This window comes from Rhineura floridana, chromosome 8 (genome assembly GCF_030035675.1).
Source record: "Rhineura floridana isolate rRhiFlo1 chromosome 8, rRhiFlo1.hap2, whole genome shotgun sequence".
NCBI classification, from domain to species: Eukaryota; Metazoa; Chordata; class Lepidosauria; order Squamata; family Rhineuridae; genus Rhineura; species Rhineura floridana.
The window spans coordinates 2,246,064-2,253,799 of record NC_084487.1 but is presented as its reverse complement, the minus strand read 5'-3'; positions in this window follow the sequence as shown (position 1 = coordinate 2,253,799).

Genomic DNA, 7,736 nt, shown 5'->3' with positions numbered 1-7,736 from the left:
CCCAAGTAACGTCCAACCTAACGTGGAAACTATAAAGTTGAAGCTGAAAAGTAGGGAAATTACTATTCGTTCCGTTACTTGCCAAATGTAATGGAATTACCGACTCGTTAATTAAAATTGTAATGAATTAAAAGTAACTCGTTAAAAATAATGAGTTACTTCCAAGCTCTGGATTCAGTGTTCACCATCTTCAGAGGGGCAAGCGAAGTTCAGTCTGAACTTCTGAAGTGAAGCGAACAGGCCTGTGTGTGATTAACTTTTGATTAATGAGTACATTGTTTCTGAGCAAGTCAGCATGTAAGTGAAGATTTGCCAGTGCTAGATGTGCCGGCTAGGCTTGTTAAATCAATGATACAGATGGAAGGTTATAGTTAGTACATGGGGAAATCATATATATATATTCCTATTCTCAAATGTTTCCAATATAGATATATATACAAGTTAGAAGAGATACTCTAAGAACTATACAGAGCTTGGAAAAGTTACTTTTTTGGACTACAACTCCCATCAGCCCAATCCAGTGGCCATGCTGGCTGGGGCTGATGGGAGTTGTAGTTTTTAAAAAAGTAACTTTTCCAAGCTCTGCTATAGGAATTAGGAAAATCATGAAGAAGCAACAGGTATGTTCTGCCTTGAACTTCCAACAACCCTGACTTGAGCAGTTGCAGGTTCATATATGATTAACATTAGATGAATGGTCATCTTGCTTAAGGGAGTAGCTATGTAGAACATGTTTCTGTAACAACAAATGGACTGGGCAAGCCTGACCAATCAGGAGCAATGGTAACGTTATGGGGTGGGTATGCATGACAAAGCATTTTCAATATTACAAGGTTTTATCTGGGCCCCAAAACATTAGTCAAAGGGGACAGGAGAATAATAGTGACATTAATCAGGTAGACAAGACAAAGGAACAAAGAAGAGGCTTGCTTATGATGCATGGTGACCTGTACGCGTTTTCTTGTAACTAGAGATTGGAATTACCTAATATTATCTGATTGGGCTGGATAATAATGTAAGCGGCAACATCTCTATGTAATGCTTAGCTGTAGCCTCATGATTGGGAAATGCTAATTTCCTTGTCCCAGAACTGTATAAAAGATCCATGCAGACAGTGCCACGTTGCAGTCCTCACCAGGCACTCTGGGAGGACTGACCCTGTGTACGCTTGTAAAGAATAAAGGCCTACTTTTCTGATGCAAGCCTGTGTTTTCAATTTTCTTCAAGGACCCCCAGTCCAAGAACCCAAAATTCCCCGTCAATAAAGTGCTCTGCCTGCTCTCTTGAGATCACACTCTAAAAACAGCAGGCAGATCCCTTTGTCTCCCGGTCAGATTGGGAGGGAGAAAGCTGCAGGAGTGGAGGGTCACTTCCCACGGCTTGCTGGGCTGGATCTGACCAGTGGGACAGTGTAAATACACCTCTAGTGTAAATATATTCATAGCCGAGAAATGATCAGATTTGTTCTTCCCTTACATGGAACAGCCTAGCAGACGAAATCATTTTATTTATGTATCTGTTTATTTATTGTTTCATTTATATGCCATCCTTCCTCCCAGAAAGAGCCCAAGGCGGCAAGCAAAAACACTAAAAGCACTCTAAAATATCTTAAAAACAAAAGACTTTAAAACACATTGAAACAAAGCATCTTTAAAAAACAGCTTTAAGAATATCTTAGAAAGACATTCCAACACAGACACAGACTGGGATAAGGTCTCTACTTAAAAGGCTTGTTGAAAGAGGAAGGTCTTCAGTAGGCACCGAAATGATAACAGAGATGGCGCCTGTCTGATATTTAAGGGGAGGGAGTTTCAAAGGGGTAGGTGCTGCTACACTAAAGGTCCATTTCCTATGTTGTGCAGAACAGATCTCCTGATAAGAAGGTATCTGCAGGAAGCCCTTCACCTCAGGGTCACATTCAGATGGCTTCATATTCACCAAGCTGTTCTTTAAAGGAGATTGACAGAGCAATCATATGTGAACCTGCGAGTACATCCCATTGTATTGAATGGAGCTTAATGCCAGGTAAGTGTATACGATTTCAGCCTCAATATGTACAATTAAAATAAATAAATACAATACAATGTAAATGTTTTCTTTTCCTTTTATTAATGATCAATTTTTGTCCACCGTGTTCTGAGCCAGCTTTACTGAAGCAATAGCTGCCTGTCCTCCAGTGGGAATAGAGCCCAAGACACAAGAGGGAGAAGTTCTGTACAGCCAGGCTTTCTCCAATCGCCTGTTGTTCCTGAGGGTGGTGCTCACAAGACCCAGAATCAGGTTCAGACACGTGTCAGAGACATGCATTTCCAAGCAAGTACGGTAATATTTTTCTCTGACTAACGCAGCTGCTTCCCCTCTGGAATGAAGACTTTTCTGCACCTACAATGGAGACTAACCCTGCTTAGCAGAGCTGTGCATTGATTCCCAGGGATGTGGGTCTTCCTTAACATCTCTCCGCATCCTTCACTCCAAATTAACCACCCAATAGTCCCAAGGCCGCCAATGAAAGAAACTAGGAAAAGGCAGCTTTTTTTTTAACCCTGTGTACTATCCCATCGCACCTCCATGTGATTTTGCTGGCCAGGACAAGGTGGAGTGCATTAATCCATATGTTCCCACTGAGAGGTCCTTTCTGAATAAGTCCTGCGTCTACCATGGACTGGAAATCAACTGTGCGAATCACATCACTTCTCTTTGGCATTCTTGGAAGTTCAGAGAATCTCAGGTTATGAGACTTGGAAGAGGGATGGCACCTAATGCTCCATGGCCTTTTGGAGAACTGGCTATTTGAGGACAGCCTGAAGATCAGACGTGCAAAAAGGCTGAAGGTGGGGTGTACCATCTGTATGGATTCTCTTATTTGGAAGATTGTCAGCGTCTGCCTGGAAGAACTGCTCGGTGAATGCGAATTGCAAACGAGTCTGGAAAACGCTTGAAATACTTTGGAGAATTAGAAGCCACTAGAAAGCTGTCTGGTGGCTCCACGGCATCAGGTGGCTCTTGTGGGATATTTGGAACCTCCAAAGTAGAGTCTTGGACATCTGGAGGAATATGCGGATTCTCCAGGGGAGCAGATATGTCTGGAGGGATGTATGGAGGGGCTAGAGGAGTGTATGGGTGCTCCAGGGGGGCAGGTGTCTCTGGAGGGATATATGGCAGCTCTGGAGACATGTATGGGGTCTCCGGGGGGATGTATGGAGGCTCCAGAGTGAGAGGTGTCTCTGGAGGAGTGTATGGGGGTTCAAGGGTGACAGATGTCTCTGGAGGAGTGTATGGAGGCTCCAGAGTGAGAAGTGTCTCCGGAGGAGTGTATGGGGGTTCAAGGGTGACAAGTGTCTCCGGAGGAATGTATGGAGGCTCCAGAGTGAGAAGTGTCTCCGGAGGAGTGTATGGGGGTTCAGGGGTGACAAGTGTCTCTGGAGGAGTGTATGGAGGCTCCAGAGTGAGAAGTGTCTCCGGAGGAATGTATGGGGGTTCCAGGGTGACAGCTGTCTCTGGGGGGGTGTATGGAGGTTCCAGAGTGGCACGTGTCTCCGGAGGAGTGTATGGAGGATCTAGGGTGACAGGTGTCTCTGGAGGGGTGTATGGAGGCTCCAGAGTGAGAGGTGTCTCTGGAGGAGTGTATGGGGGATCTAGGGTGACAGGTGTCTCCGGAGGAGTGTATGGAGGATCTAGGGTGACAGGTGTCTCTAGAGGGGTGTATGGAGGCTCCAGAGTAACATGTACCTCTGGAGGAATGTATGGAGGCTGCAGCACGACAGGGTTCTCTTGGGGGATGTATGGAGGCTGCAGCGTGACGGGGTTCTCCAGAGGAATGTATGCAGATTTCAGGGACTTCATTTTGAAAGTTATCTTCAGGTGGGTGTATGGAGGGTCCTGAGTGAAAGGTGTCTCCGGAGGAATATATGGGGGATCCAGGTCGAGAGCTCTTTCTCGGGGAATGTATGGGGGCTCCAGATGAAGACTTGACCTTTTAGAAGATTTTGGAGATACATACGTGGGCTGTGGGGGAAGAAACGGGGGCTCTGGAGTAGTGTAGGGCTCCCCTTGAGCAATAAAGGGGGCCTCCAGAGATACAGTCACATCCGGAGGGATGTAGGGGGCCTCTGGAGCAGTGGGAGATATTTCTTTAGGGATATATGGAGGAGCCAGACCTGTGGGGGTTGTGTCTTGAGGGAAAAATGGTGGTTCCAGGGTGACTATTCGCTCTGCAGGGATATATGGGGGTTCAATAGGTGGAGGTGAAACTGCTAGAGGTATGAAGGGGGGCTCTACAAGAAGTGTTGGCTCTGGGTACACGTGTGGGTGCTTCAAGGCTGTCTTTGGCCATCGGCGACGGCGTTTAGTGGAATACTCTGGGGAGATAGTGAGGGTTTCTGGAGAAGCATCTGTGGGTAGAAGGACTGTGACCACCTCGGTGGGGCTTTCGGGGGCATCTGTGGGTAGGACTGTGACCACCTTGGGGGGGCTTTCAGGGGCATCCGTGGGTAGAAGGACTGTGACCACCTCAGGGGGGCTTTGGGGGGCATCTTTGGGTAGAAGGACTGTGACCACCTCAGGGGGGCTTTGGGGGGCATCTGTTGGTAGAAGGACTGTGACCACCCCGGGGGGGCTTTTGGGGGCATCTGTGGGCAGAGGGACTGTGACCACCTCGGGGGGGCTTTCTGAGGTATCTGTGGGCAGAGGGACTGTGACCGCCTCTTTGGGGGTTTCAGAGGCTTCCGTAGGCAGAGGGACTGTGACCGCCTCTGAGGGGTTTGGGGGGGCATCTGTGGGCAGAGAGACTGTGTTCACCCCTGGGGAGGTTTCAGGTGCTGCTGAAGGAGCACCTGTGGGCAGAGGGACTGTCTCTACCTCCAGGTGAGGTTCCGCAGGCTGTGTAGTCTCCATTTTCTTTCTCATACGCAGGAGCGTTGTTCCACCAGGATGATGGCTGAGTGAAGCTTTCTTGTTTTTATGCTTTCGTTGCTTACGCTTTCGTTGATGTTTCTTCTTTTTGGGCTTCCCCACTTCCATTTCCACCATCTCCCCCAAGATCCATTCAAGGAAGTACTGGGTAGAGGTGTAAATGCCTGGATTGTTGGCCTGGGCACAGCCCTTGCCCCAGCTGGTGATCCCTATCACATAATACAGGGAATTCAGGCCTGTCTTGCACATTAAGGGCCCCCCACTGTCACCCTGCAGAGAGAAGAAAGAAAAGAGCTTTAGTGGTGCAAAAGCAAAACAGGGTCACCTTATGCCTCCGCACACAGACACACACCCCAAGACCAAAGACCACATTAGTCTTCTTAGCTGCTGCATCACATCAATGGCTGAGAATGAGCTGAGGTTAGCGAGAGATGCCAAAAGCAGCAAAAGAGTTTTCTTTAGGGACATCCATAGTAAAAGTCAGAGAAAAGAAAAGGGTACACCTACTCAGTGAGGATGGCAAAATGATAACAGATGACAAAGAAAAGGCAGTAGCGAGGTAACGAGTGGGGTACCACAGGGCTCAGTCCTGGTCCCAGTGCTGTTCAACATATTCATTAATGGCTTGCATGAGGAGGTGCAGGGAATGCTTATCAAATTTGCAGATGCTACAAAATTGGGAGGCATAGCTAATACCTTGGAAGACAGAAACAACATTCAAAGTGATCTTGATAGGCTGGAGCATTGGGCTGAAAACAACAGAATGAAATTTAAAATGGACAAGTGCAAAGTTCTACACCTAGGAAAAAGAAACCAAATGCACAGTTGTAAGAAAATACTTGGCTCAGCAATATGACATGCGAGAAGGATCTTGGAATTGTTGTTGATCACCAGCTGAATATGAGCCAACAGTGCGATGTGGCTGCAAAACAGGTAAATGCTATTTTAGGCTGCATTAACAGAAGTATAATTTCAAAATTGTATGAAGTGTTGGTTCTCCTATATTCGGCAATGGTTAGGCCTCATCTTGAGTACTGCATCCAGTTCTGGACACCACACTTTAAGAAGGATGCAGACAAACTGGAACAGGTTCAGAGGAGGGCAACGAGGATGATTAGGGGACTGGAAACAAGGCCCAATGAGGAGAGACTGACAGAACTGGGCATGTTTAGCCTTGAGAAGAGAAGACTGAGGGGAGATATGATAGCACTCTTCAAGTACTTGGATGTTTGCCGCACAGAGGAGGGCCGAGATCTCTTCTCAATCGTCCCAGAGTGCAGGACACGGAATAATGAGCTCTAAGTTACAGAAAGCCATATTTCAACTGAACATCAGGAAAAAACTTCCAAACTAACGGTACAACAATGGGACCAATGACCTAGGGTGGGTTCTCCAACACTGGAGGCATTCAAGAGGCAGCTGGACAGCCACCTGTTGGGTATGCTTTAATTTGGATTCTTGCATTGAGCAGGCGGTTGGACTTGGTGGCCTTATCCAACTCTACTATTCTATAATTCTATGATGTCCTTCATTTGTCTTGTCACTGCTTGCCAAGAACATCCTTCCACCTCATGAGTAGTATAGGTAGACCACCTCCTATCAAAATGATTGATGACCCCCCTGACCTCCCACCCTCTCCCACACCATCCCAGATGACAACACCTGGCCCAACCCCAGCCTGTGGACCAAGAGGTCCATTTCCAACCCTCCCCCTCCAGATTGACCCAATACAGCTACGTCACGCATTAGGCCTAGGTTTTGAACCAATCAGGAAAGGGGGTGGTCAGACTGGCCATTTTGCATGCCCAGACACTTTCTGAGCTTTGAACATGGAATCAACCAGCACCCCTAAGAGTCCTGCTGAATTAACTACACTGCCTTCGGTAGAGGGACCTAACCCTCGAAAGCGCTATGTTAGCACGAGTTCTGATGAAGATGATGTTAGCGGACTGGAGAAGGCTGGATGAAAGGGCAAAGGCATTAATTGTTCTTGCTATTGATGATTCTCAATTACTGCACGTGCGTGATGCAGCAACAGCGAAAGTAACTTGGGACACTTTGAAAAATATTCATGTGAAAAAGACAGCTAGTAGTAAAATATATCTTGCAAGAAGATTATATCAGATGCACTTATCTGGGGATACAACCATGTCAGAGCACTTATTAGAGATGAATACACTATTTGCTGAATTGGCAGAACGTGATGTGGAACATTCTCAAATGCAAAAAGTGTATATCGCTTTATCATCTCTGGATTCCAGTTATGATGCTCTGGTGAGTTCAATGGAAGCGATGAATGATGCAAACCTGACCATGGACTATATAGAAGAAAAACTTTTGCAGGAATATCAAAGAAGACAAGAAATGGCAAAGCAAGAAAAGACTGAGTCTAAACATGTGGGAAAGCTGAACAACAAAGTTGAACAGGAGAGACTGTATGGACATAAGGCATGTTATTTTTGTGGTTCCAGGCAACATCTTCAAAGGAACTGTGAAGCAAGAAGAAGAGAAAGAGGAAGAAAACCATTTGTACAGGTGATATGTGCTACCCGAAACATGCAAAGTAAAGCTAATGACAATAAATGTGATGATTTATGGGCTCTAGACAGTGGGGCTACAAATAGCATAATCAAAGATAAATCAGTGTTTCATACATATTGAGACGTAGAGGATCATGTGATAATGGCTGATGGATCTAAGAAACTTATCAAAGGAAGGGGTACAGTGAAATTAGCAGTTTTTAACACTATTATGACAGACGTGCTGTTTATTCCAGACATTGAAAGTAACATAATGTCAGTTTCTAAACTCAATGAAATGGGGTT